Below are 12033 nucleotides of genomic sequence, written 5' to 3'. Positions count from 1 at the left end.
CTGCCTGCCGTGGCTGCTTCCTGCCTTCTCACTGCTGTCGTGCCTGGCCTGCGAAGCAGCTCACTCTGACAGCCCCGTCAGGGGGTTGCTGGCCACGAGAGCCGCTGGAGCTTCTTCCAATCAAAATTCACTTTTGCAGGTGGACTGTGATCAAAGGTTTGGCTTTTTGGCCAAAAAAAAAAAAAAAAGGAAAGAAAAGACAGAGAAGGCGGACGGCCTGACAGACCTCTCCTGAGGCAGAAGCCAACTTCTAGCTCCCGATCATTCAGCTTGTCCTCTCTGAACTAACGAGCAGCATCACACCGGCGAGCACCAGCATCCAAGCCTGCATTCTCACTGCAGCAGGGCGCGGCCAATCACCTCTGCCGACACTACCGGGTTCATTATCCCCACCAGCAACGTCCCTCCAATCACAGCCCGCCGATTTCCCGCATGCAGCCGACAGTTCTGCAGGGAGGTGCCCGCGGCAACCTCCAGAGAGGCTTCCAGTGGCCCGGAATCCACATGGAGGAGCCCGGCTTCCTCTTCTCCAACTGGCTGCTTCCGGGATGACACTCCCCCTCAAGTTTAACACGATCAAGAGATCCTGGCAACGCTTCCTAAGACATCCAGCAACCCTTCCTGTGTTCAGTTATCCCATTCTCTGCAATTGTGCGGAACACAAACGGCGCGCCCCCTACCACGGTCGTTTCTCCTCTGCGGCTCCCTCTACACGGTGAGCTGCCTGGGGACAGGGATCAAGTCACAGATCTTTCTAGCCCTCGTACCCAGGACTAGGCATAGGTGAAGGCTGTGGACTCAACTGAGTAAACGATCATGAATAAAAGGGAGTTAATCTTTGGTCATTTGTTTCTTCATTTACTAAGACAAACTGCAGTGTCACGCCATCTCTTGAAAAGGCAACTCTGATAGGGTGTTCATAACCATTATTTTAAAAATAAACATAGCATGGAGAAAGTTTAATAGACTGTGTTGGAGAAACATATATCCTGATGTGCTGTTGTAAGAGTGTGAACCAGTGCAATCTCGCTGGAGGACAATTTAGTCACTGCTATCAGCATATCCTAACAGAAGTAGAAGATATTAAGAAGAGGTGGCAAGAATACAGAGAAGAACTGTACAAAAAAGATCTTCACGACCCAGATAATCACGATGGTGTAATCACTCACCTAGAGCCGGACATCCTGGAATGTGAAGTCAAGTGGGCTTTAGAAAGCATCATCACTATGAACAAAGCTAGTGGAGGTGATGGAATTCCAGTTGAGTGGTTTCAAATCCTGAAAGCTGATGCTGTGAAAGTGCTGCACTCAATATGCCAGCAAATTTGGAAAACTCAGCAGTGGCCACAGGACTGGAAAAGGTCAGTTTTCATTTCAATCCCAAAGAAAGGCAATGCCAAAGAATGCTCAAACTACTGCACAATTACACTCATCTCACACGCTAGTAAAGTAATGCTCAAAATTCTCCAAGCCAGGCTTCAGCAATACATGAACCACGAACTTCCAGATGTTCAAAGCTGGTTTTAGAAAAGCCAGAGGAACCAGAGATCAAATTGCCAACATCCACTGGATCATGGAAAAAGCAAGAGAGTTCCAGAAAAACATCTATTTCTGCTTTATTGACTATGCCAAAGTCTTTGAATGTGTGGATCACAATAAACTGTGGAAAATTCTGAAAGAGATGGGAATACCAAACCACCTGACCTGCCTCTTGAGAAACCTATATGCAGGTCAGGAAGCAACAGTTAGAACTGGACATGGAACAACAGACTGGTTCCAAATAGGAAAAGGAGTACGTCAAGGCCGTATATTGTCACCCTGCTTATTTAACTTCTATGCAGAGTACATCATGAGAAACCCTGGGCTGGAAGAAGCACAAGCTGGAATCAAGATTGCCAGGAGAAATATCAATAACCTCAGACATGCAGATGACACCACCCTTATGGCAGAAAGTGAAGAGGAACTAAAAAGCCTCTTGATGAAAGTGAAAGACGAGAGTGAAAAAGTTGGCTTAAAGCTCAACATTCAGAAAATGAAGATCATGGCATCTGGTCCCATCACTTCATGGGAAATAGATGGGGAAACAGTGGAAACAGTGTCAGACTTTATTTTTTGGGCTCCAAAATCACTGCAGATGGTGACTGCAGCCATGAAATTAAAAGATGCTTACTCCTTGGAAGAAAAGTTATGACCAACCTAGATAGCATATTGAAAAACAGAGTCATTACTTTGCTAACAAAGGTCCGTCTAGTCAAACTATGGTTTTTCCAGTGGTCATGTATGGATGCGAGAGTTGGACTGTGAAGAATGCTGAGTGCCGAAGAATTGATGGTTTTGAACTGTGGTGTTGGAGAAGACTCTTGCGAGTCCCTTGGACTGCAAGGAGATGCAACCAGTCCATTCTAAAGGAGATCAGCCCTGGGTGTTCTTTGGAAGGAATGATGCTAAAGCTGAAACTCCAGTACTTTGGCCACTTCATGCGAAGAGTTGACTCATTGGAAAAGACTCTGATGCTGGGAGGGATTGGGGGCAGGAGGAGAAGGGGACGACAGAGGATGAGATGGCTGGATGGCATCACTGACTCGATGGAAGTGAGTCTGAGTGAACTCCGGGAGTTGGTGATGGACAGGGAGGCCTGACGTGCTGCGATTCATGGGGTCGCAAAGAGTGGGACATGACTGAGCGACTGAACTGAACTGAACTGAACCAGCATATCAAAACTCCCTGGTGGTTCAGACGGTTAAGCATCTGTCTACACTGCGGGAGACCTGGGTTCGATCCCTGGGTCGGGAAGATCCCCTGGAGAAGGAAATGGCAATCTACTCCAGTACTATTGCCTGGAAAATCCCATGGACAGAGGAGCCTGGTAGGCTACAGTCCATGGGGTCACAAAGAGTCGGACATGACTGAGCGACTTCACTTCACTTCACCAGCATACCAAAAGCACAAACCCTCTGACAGCAACTCCACTTTCAGTGAATTAACCTGCAGATATGTTTACACATGTAGGAAATCACATATACATATGTTAACATATATGGGATGCATACATGTGATAAAATATAAGGATATTTTTTACAGCTTGATTTACAATAGCACAGGTTAGACACAAGAGAATGCAGGTTCAATCCCTGGGTCAGGAAGATCCCCTGGGGAAGGAAATGGCAACCCACTCCAGTATTCTTGCCTGGATAACCCCATGGACAGAGGAGCCTGGCGGCCTATGGTCCATGGGGTCCCAAAGAGTCCCACACAACTGAATGACTGAACACAAATGGAAACATTTTAAAGTTCTTTAAAAGGGGAGCAGGTCTAAATTAATGCACACCCACACAATGGAGCCCTAGGCAGCTTCAAAAAGAGGAAGGCAGGGACTTCCCTGGTGGTCCAGTGGTTAAGACTTCACCTTCCCGTGCAGGGGGTGTGGGTTCGATCCCTGGGCTAGGATCCCACATGCCTCACGGCCAAAAAGCCAAAACATAAAACAGAAGCAATATTGTAACAGATTCAATAAAGACTTTAAAAATGGTCTACATCAAACCACCCCCCCCCCAAAAAAAAAAGAGTACGGGAGCACTACATCTATGATTATGGAACGACTTGAAAATATCTTGTTAGATGAAAAGAGCAATGTGCAGAAGGAAGGGGATAGTATGCCCCTGCTTATTTCTATGTTTGTATACATGAAGAATCTCCCTGGAAGGACATACTAAAACTGAAGAGATGGTCTGGGCTGGGGATGGAGGGGACTTGGGAGGTTGAGGGGAGAAAGGTAGACGGGAGATTTATTTTCACCAAGTACGCTCTTATATCTTGTGAAACCAGATCATGAGCATGTATGACCAGGCACGCATGTGTGCATACATACAGCCGTTATTTAAAAATAAAACACGAGAAGCGAAAGCAAGACTGCCACGCTTGTTTGAGAGCTCAGGAGCCCACGTCAGTTGCCCTCTCGCTAGATACACAGAACAACTTTACCTAGAAGGAGTTTTGTGTGTTGATTTCACGTCTAGTCTCTGAAGCCAGACCCCAGGTTCAATCCTGGCTATCACTTACGGGCTGTGTGATCTGGGTCAAGTTACTTTACCTCTCTGTGTTTTATCAGCCTCATGAGCAAAATGGGGACAGTAACAGGACTGTACTTGATGGAGTTGGTTGAAGGCTACATTAAATAATACATGAAAGCTCTTAGTACATAATTAGCTATTTTAATCTAGAAAATGACTGTGAGTTCATAGAACTAAATAGTTTAACTACAAAAGAAGGGCCAGTCTACGGTAAAAATCCCTAAATAAAGATCCACTACTAAAAATTAATCCTTTTTTTTTTTTTTAAGGCACTGAAAATCTGGTGAATTGGGGCAGCTGGTGATCTTTTGGGCCCTCATCTACAAATAAAAGATAAATCCCGTATTGAGTAAGTAACTGGTTTTTCCTTTAATAGACTCCTCTGTACCACAGAACTGAGCTATGAACTCAGGGCAGGTTCCAGCCAAGACGGAGTAACAGGAACCAATTCACACTCCCGACTATAACAACTAATGTACAGACAAAATGTGAGATGATGGTTTCCAAGACACTGGGCAACAAAGCACAGGAGGCCTTAGGTTTCCAAACAAGTGAGACCTGCAATCGCCCAGGCTTCCTGCCGAGTTTCCAGGCTATCGTGCAGAGTGGACACGCAGCAGAGCCCAGCAGTCTCCCCACACTGAAGAGCAGGAGCTGGGAGGCCAGGACAGCTGGAGTTTGCAGGGCAGAGAAGACAGAGCTGCAGAGAGAGTGAGGTCTGGAGCTCTGCTGAGGGCCTCTGGGAGTCAGAGCATGTGAGTATGAGGAAACTGCCTGTGGATGGGGAAAGAACTGGCCAAGGGCATCACAGGGCTGAGAGCAGTTCCTGTTCCCACCAGCTGGAGTGGAAAACCTCATAACATAGGTAAGTTCAGGAAGGGTACTCAGAAGGGTTTGCCTCCATAGCGGGGGCAAAACTGGCCCTAGACTAAAGGCTGTTCTTGTTGATCTAACAATATAGAAAGCTGGCCCAAGGGAGTCGAACTGTTTCCAAATAACTACACCCTGGAATAAAGCTCAAGAATATTAATAGGAATACAAAAATATCCAAGATAAAAATCCCATAAAAAAATTAACAGCAATGCAAAGAAGCAAGAGAAGATGACCCACAATGAGAAATCAATCCATTGAAACTGACCCGGAAAGGACATGTATGATGGAATAAGGACAGAAGGATATTACAAGTCATAACTGTATTCCACATGCTCAAGAAAGAAACAGCACGTTAGAGACACTACAGATACTCTAGATGAAAATTACAATGTCTGAGATGAAAATCACACCTGGATGGTTTTAACAGCAGATGAGGCAACGCAGAAGAAAAGATTAAGGAACTTGAAGACACAGCAATAGAAACTTTCCAAAAGGAAACACACGTAGAAAAAATAAAGCCATAAAAAAAAAAGAGAGAGAGAGAAATGCATTAGTGACCCGTGGGAGAACTGCTAATATACTAATATCCACCCATCTGAAACTCATGGAGGTGGGAACATAAAAGATATTTAAATAAATAATGGCCAGGTTTTATCCAAATTTATTAAAACCTACAGATCCAAGACCTCAACAAACCTCAAGCATAAGGAACGTCAAAACAAAACAAAATTACACTCAGGACATCACAATTATTTCTGAAAACCAGTGATAAAGAGGAAAATCTAAAAAGCACCTTGAGAAAAACACCCATTACATTCAGAACAAAAACAAGAATGACAGGGGATTTCCATCAGAAACTGCTAACCCAGAATTTTATACCTAGAAAAATACCATCCAGAAGGAGGGCAAAACACTTTCCAGACGCACGAAAACTTAAAAGAATTTACTGACAGCAGAAGTGTATTACAAGAAATGTTAAAGAAGTCCTTCAGACAGAAGGAAAACGATACCAGATGAAGAATGGAATGAAAAGAATGAAAAGCACTAGAAATGGTAATTGTGTGGGTAGAAAGAAATTCTTCTTATTGTTTAAATCTCTTTCAAATATAAGTGACAATTTAAAGCAAAAATAAAACAACGTATTGTGGGTTTACAACATGCATCCTTCGCTTTAGTCGTGTCCAACTATTTGCGACTCTTTGGACTGTAGCCTGCCAGGCTCCTCTGTCCATGGGATTCTCCAGGCATGAATACTGGAGCGGGTTGCCATGCCCTCCTTCAGGGGACCTTTCAGACCCAGGGATCAAATCCACGTCCCTGTGTCTCCTGCATTGGTAGGCAGGTTCTTTACCACTAGCATCACCTGGGAAGCCCATAAAAAGACAAGCCATAGAGGCAGCCTGCGTGGTTTATAACATATGTAGAAGTAAAAATGTGTGAGAACCATTGCACAAAGGCTGGGGAGAAAGAAATGAAAGCATAATGTTTAATAGTCTTAAACTAGGACTTCCCTGGTGGTGGTACAGTGGATAAGAATCCTCCTGCCAACGCAGGGGACACAGGTTTGATCCCCGGTTTGGGAAGATTCCACATGCTGAAAGAAACAAAGACAGCGCTAAGTTGTGTCCGACTCTTGTGACCTATGGACTGTAGCCTGCCAGGCTCCTCTGTCCATGGGAATTTCCAAGCAAGAATACTGGAGTGGGTTGCCATTTCCTTCTCCAGGGGATCTTCCTGACTCAGGAACCGAACCCAGGTCTCCAGCATCGCAGGCAGATTCTTTACCGACCAAGCTAGGTGGGAAGCCCCACATGCAGAGGAGCAACTAAGCCTGTGTGCTGCTGCAACTACGAAGCCTGTGCTCTAGAGCCTGAGAGCCGCAACGACTTAGCCCACACACCGAAACTACTGAAGCCGGAGCTCCCAGAGCCTGTGCTCCGCAACGAGAGAAGCTGCAGCGGTGAGGCCCGTGCGCAACCACAGGGCAGCCCCCAGCTGACCTCAACCAGAGAAAGCCCGCGCCCAGTAACAAAGATCCAAGACAGCCAAACAAACAAATAAACAAATAAATAAAATGTAAAGCAGAATCTTAAACTGCTTACGAAGGGGTATAATATCAGTTGAGGTAGGTTGTGATAAGTTAAAGATGTATACTATAATTCCAAAAGCTACCATTGAAGAGAGAGAGGTGGCGGGGAAAGAGAGACAGAAAGTTATAACTAGTAAGCTAACAAAAGAGATAAAGTGAAATTATAAATACTCTCTGACCCAAAAAAGAAGGCAGAAAGAGAAAGGAACATAGAATGGGTGGTACAAATAGAAAACAAACAGTGAGATGGCAGATTTATACTCAACCGTTGTCAGCAACAACAGTAGATATAAATGGTTTAAACATCTCAGTGCAAAGGTAGAGATCGTCAGGCTGGTCAAAAAAGCAAGATCTAGCTAGATGTTGCCTATAAGAAACACACTTTAAATATAAAGATACACGTAGGTTAAAAGTAAAAGAATAGACATAACAATCCTAAATGTTTTAGTACCACATTGCTACTGCTGCTGCTAAGTCGCTTCAGTCGTGTCCAACCCTGTGTGACTCCATAGACGTCAGCCCACCAGGCTCCCCCGTCCATGGGATTCTCCAGGCAAGAACACTGGAGTGGGTTGCCATTTCCTTCTCCAATGCATGAAAGTGAAAAGTGAAAGTAAAGTCGATCAGTCGGGTCAGACTCTTAGTGACCCCATGGACTGCAGTCTACCAGGCTCCTCCATCCATGGGATTTTCCAGGCAAGAGTACTGGAGTGGAGTGCCATTGCCTTCTCCGAGGACCACAATACAGAGCTTCAAAAGACAGAAAGTAAAAACCCAACAGAACTGCAAGGAAAAGAGAGTCAAATCCACTATTATAGTCAGGTCTTAACACCCTCGTCTCAGTAAATGGTAGAGCAAGTAGACAGAAAATCAGCGAGCACACAGAAGACTTGAGCAACACTACAGCTTACCTACTGACCTGACCTAACGCCTATAAAACACTCTGCTGGACGAGACTAGCGTGCACATTCTTCTCAAGTACACACAGAACACATTCTGGCTCATAAAACAAGACTCATTAAATTAAATATAAGTGGATTCAATCTGTACAAAATGTTTTTTTGACCACAGTGGAATTAAGTTAGAAATCAATGATAGAAAGGTACCTGGGAAATATTTACATGTTTAGAAATGAAATTTGTTGTTGTTTAGTCGCCATGTCTGACTCTTTTGTGACCCCATGGACTGTAGCCCACCAGGCTCCTCTGTCCATGGGATTTCCCAGGCAAGAATACTGGAGTGGGTTGCCCTTTCCTTCTCCAGGGGATCTTCCTGACTCAGGGATTGAGCCTGTGTTTCCTGCATTGGCAGGTGGATTCTTTACCACAGAGCCACCAGGGAAACAGAAATGAAATGTAACTGTAAATAATCTATGTGTCAAAGAAGAAACCAAAGGAGAAATGAAAAGGAATTTTGAATGGTATGAAACCACAACACAGCAAAACTTGTGGGATGTAGCCAGAGTAGGACTCAGAAGGGAAAGCCTACATCCTATGGTCTTAAATCCATGAGGTGTTTCTACTTACCAGAAAAGAACAAATTACACCCAAAGTCAGCAGAAGAAAAGAAATAATAACTAGGCAAGGAGGAGACAGGCCTATTTATCCTAAAATCTCCTTTGACCAGCACTTGAGGCAGCAATCAATGAAAACATATTCAATTTGCATACTTTGCCAATATTTTGACTTTAAAGCAACCTTTCTAGTACCTCTGATTTCCTTGTGGGTTAATGCAGTACCTCTCTTTCTTATATGAGAGCATCACCAGTATCTGGTCGATCATTAGTTTCTTTCAGAGTCACTATAACACAACTCCACCTCACTTAACTTTCTTGGGGGAACCCCTGATATCCAGAGAAAGAACTGGAGAGTATAACCCTCCTGCAACTGTAGATTTATAAACATCAACAGAGCCTGGTTAAGCTGAGGGTAATCACCTGCAGAAGGAACCCATTCTTCCAAGAATCTAGAAAACAGACTTAGGGATAAAAGTGTGTCTCAGGATCTCCTATACTTTTCAGAGAAAACAAATTCTAATGGAATGGATTCCCAATGGGAACCCATTCTAAAGTATCCTGATGAATTGCCGTGGGTATAGAAGCCCCTGGGACATCACACAGAAGGACAATTGGAGGCTCCTGAGGGAGTCTTATAACAGGGCGGAGAGCTCTCTGATGACCGACTCCAGGGTAATGCCCCTCGTCTGCTGGTTACCAGTTTCACTACCTACAAACCATCTATCTTAGAATTATAATTAGCATTAGGAAGAGATGTAGTCAAATTGACAACTACTAACACTTTTAACCAAAAAAAAAAAAAAATGAAGCCAGATTTTATTTGAATGAAAGCAAAAATGATTTGATTTGAAAATGAGGACAGCCTTGGCCAATGGGTTATATGGAGGGTAACACATGAATGCTCAAACTACTGCACAATTGCACTCATCTCACACGCTAGTAAAGTAACGCTCAAAATTCTCCAAGCCAGGCTTCAGCAATATGTGAACCATGAACTTCCAGATGTTCAAGCTGGTTTTAGAAAAGGCAGAGGAACCAGAGACCAAATTGCCAACATCTGCTGGATCATCGAAAAAGCAAGAGAGTTCCAGAAAAACATCTATTTCTGCTTTATTGACTATGCCAAAGCCTTTGACTGTGTGGATCACAATAAACTGTGGAAAATTCTGAAAGAGATGGGAATACCAGACCACCTGACCTACCTCTTGAGAAACCTGTATGCAGGTCAGGAAGCAACAGTTAGAACTGGACATGGAACAACAGACTGGTTCCAAATAGGAAAAGGAGTACGTCAAGGCCGTATATTGTCATCCTGCTTATTTAACTTATATGCAGAGTACATCATGAGAAACCCTGGGCTGGAAGAAGCACAAGCTGGAATCAAGATTGCCAGGAGAAATATCAATAACCTCAGACATGCAGATGACACCACCCTTATGGCAGAAAGTGAAGAGGAACTAAAAAGCCTCTTGATGAAAGTGAAAGAGGAGAGTGAAAAAGTTGGCTTAAAGCTCAACATTCAGAAAACAAAGATCATGGCATCTGGTCCCATCACTTCATGGCAAATAGATGGGGAAACAGTGGAAACAGTGTCAGACTTTATTTTTGGGGGCTCCAAAATCACTGCAGATGGTGACTGCAGCCATGAAATTAAAAGACGCTTACTCCTTGGAAGGAAAGTTATGACCAACCTAGATAGCATATTGAAAAGCAGAGACATTACTTTGCCAACAAAGGTCCATCTAGTCAAGGCTATGGTTTTTCCAGTGGTCATGTATGGATGTGAGAGTTGGACCGTGAAGAAAGCTGAGCGCTGAAGAATTGATGGTTTTGAACTGTGGTGTTGGAGAAGACTCGAGAGTCCATTGGACTGCAAGGAGATGCAACCAGTCCATCCTAAAGGAGATCAGTCCTGGGTGTTCATTGGAAGGAATGATGCTAAAGCTGAAACTCCAGTACTTTGGCCACCTCATGCGAAGAGTTGACTCATTGGAAAAGACTCTGATGCTGGGAGGGATTGGGGGCAGGAGGAGAAGGGGACCACAGAGGATGGGATGGCTGGATGGCATCACCAACTCGATGAACGTGAGTTTGAGTGAACTCTGGGAGTTGGTGATGGACAGGGAGGCCTGGCGTGCTGCGATTCATGGGGTTGCAAAGAGTCAGACACGACCGAGCAACTGAACTAAACTGAACTGAAGACATGAATGGGTCAAATCTGTAAAAAACTCTAAGGTTTTGACCAAAACTGAAACCCACAAACTAAAACACTTAAACCAGGTATACAGAAATTATATCCTCTGCAGCTACCAAACTTAGGACAAAAATTTTTAGATGCCAACTTAATATGCAATGAGGTACATCTTTTTTTATATATCCTTTTGAATGGTGCAGGAGCAAAAGACTGTGAAGGCTCTCTTTATACACTGGTAGTAACGATTTGCTGTTTCAAAGGCACCACTGTGGCAGGTGACTTATCCTTCTCTGACATGAGTTAACTGGAGAATTTAAATGCTTAGATCGCGGGTGTTGTCCCATGCCGTCCCATGGCAGAAAGGGTCTTAGGACGTCAGGCAGGACTGTTAAACAGCTTCCTGCCCTCGACTCAGCCCCCAATCAGATGACGAAGAGGAGCCGGGCACTGGTGTCCTTTGGCACTGAAGGTGACAAAACTACAGTAATGAAGAAGGTGAAACCCCCTCGTCTGTTTCCATCTTAGGAGGTAAAACCAGAAAATCTAGCTTTGGCCAAAACTCCCTGAAGGGGACTCCTGTGACTGTGGGAAAGACAAGTGCCCCACAGAGGAAATAGTTTTTTGGACGCTTATTTACTCCTGGTGAAAAGCCAGTCTCCACTGAGGTCCTAAGTTCAAGGTCAATGCCTGGGAACAAAGATGTCTTTTTCTTTTCTCTAAAAGAAAGTCAGGGGTGTGCAACACGAACCTGATTTTAAGTGTAGGGTTTTGCGACATAGAATGTAAATTAAAGAGCTGGAGAAACAAGAGACAGAATAGAAACACAGCATAATTTTTTGTCTTTTTCTGCTCTGATAGGAGCCTGATTCTCCTTTCAGATTCCATAGATGTCAAGTATAAAGGGGGGTGGGATGGGGTGGTGGTGGTGGGGAGAATATGGTATTAAGGCTGGCCATATAAACACCCTAAGTCACCTAAAGTGATCAGAAATTTCTCCAAATTGACCAGTGGGAGCCAAACCACAGGCACATGTTCAGCTTACTCGTGGAAGCCACACTTTCCTAGTCCTTCTTCGCTCCCACGTGAAATGGCAAGCCAGCAGATTATTAAAGCAACAGTAGATGTTTGCAGTTTCTTAAAGCTGATTCCAGAATCGCCCTCTAAAACTGATATCATCTGAATGAGTGTGAATGCACGTGCGTTTGTGCTAAATCGCTTCAGTTGTGTCCAACTCTTTGCAACCCTTTGGACTCTTTGGAACCCACCAGGCTCCTCTGTCCATGGGATTCTCC

At 44.2% G+C, this 12033-nt stretch overlaps 1 protein-coding gene across 3 annotated transcripts in view; it reads right to left on the bottom strand.

The window, feature by feature from the left end:
* Nucleotides 1–12033, bottom strand: part of SLC25A25 (solute carrier family 25 member 25) — a 40281-nt gene that overhangs the window by 17310 nt on the left and 10938 nt on the right. The gene's annotated exons all lie outside the window — the stretch shown is intronic.

The sequence above is a fragment of the Bos javanicus genome, chromosome 11 (assembly GCF_032452875.1).
Source record: "Bos javanicus breed banteng chromosome 11, ARS-OSU_banteng_1.0, whole genome shotgun sequence".
Taxonomy (NCBI): Eukaryota; Metazoa; Chordata; class Mammalia; order Artiodactyla; family Bovidae; genus Bos; species Bos javanicus.
Note: the sequence above shows the minus strand (reverse complement) of the source record. Positions and strands in the feature narration are given on the sequence as shown.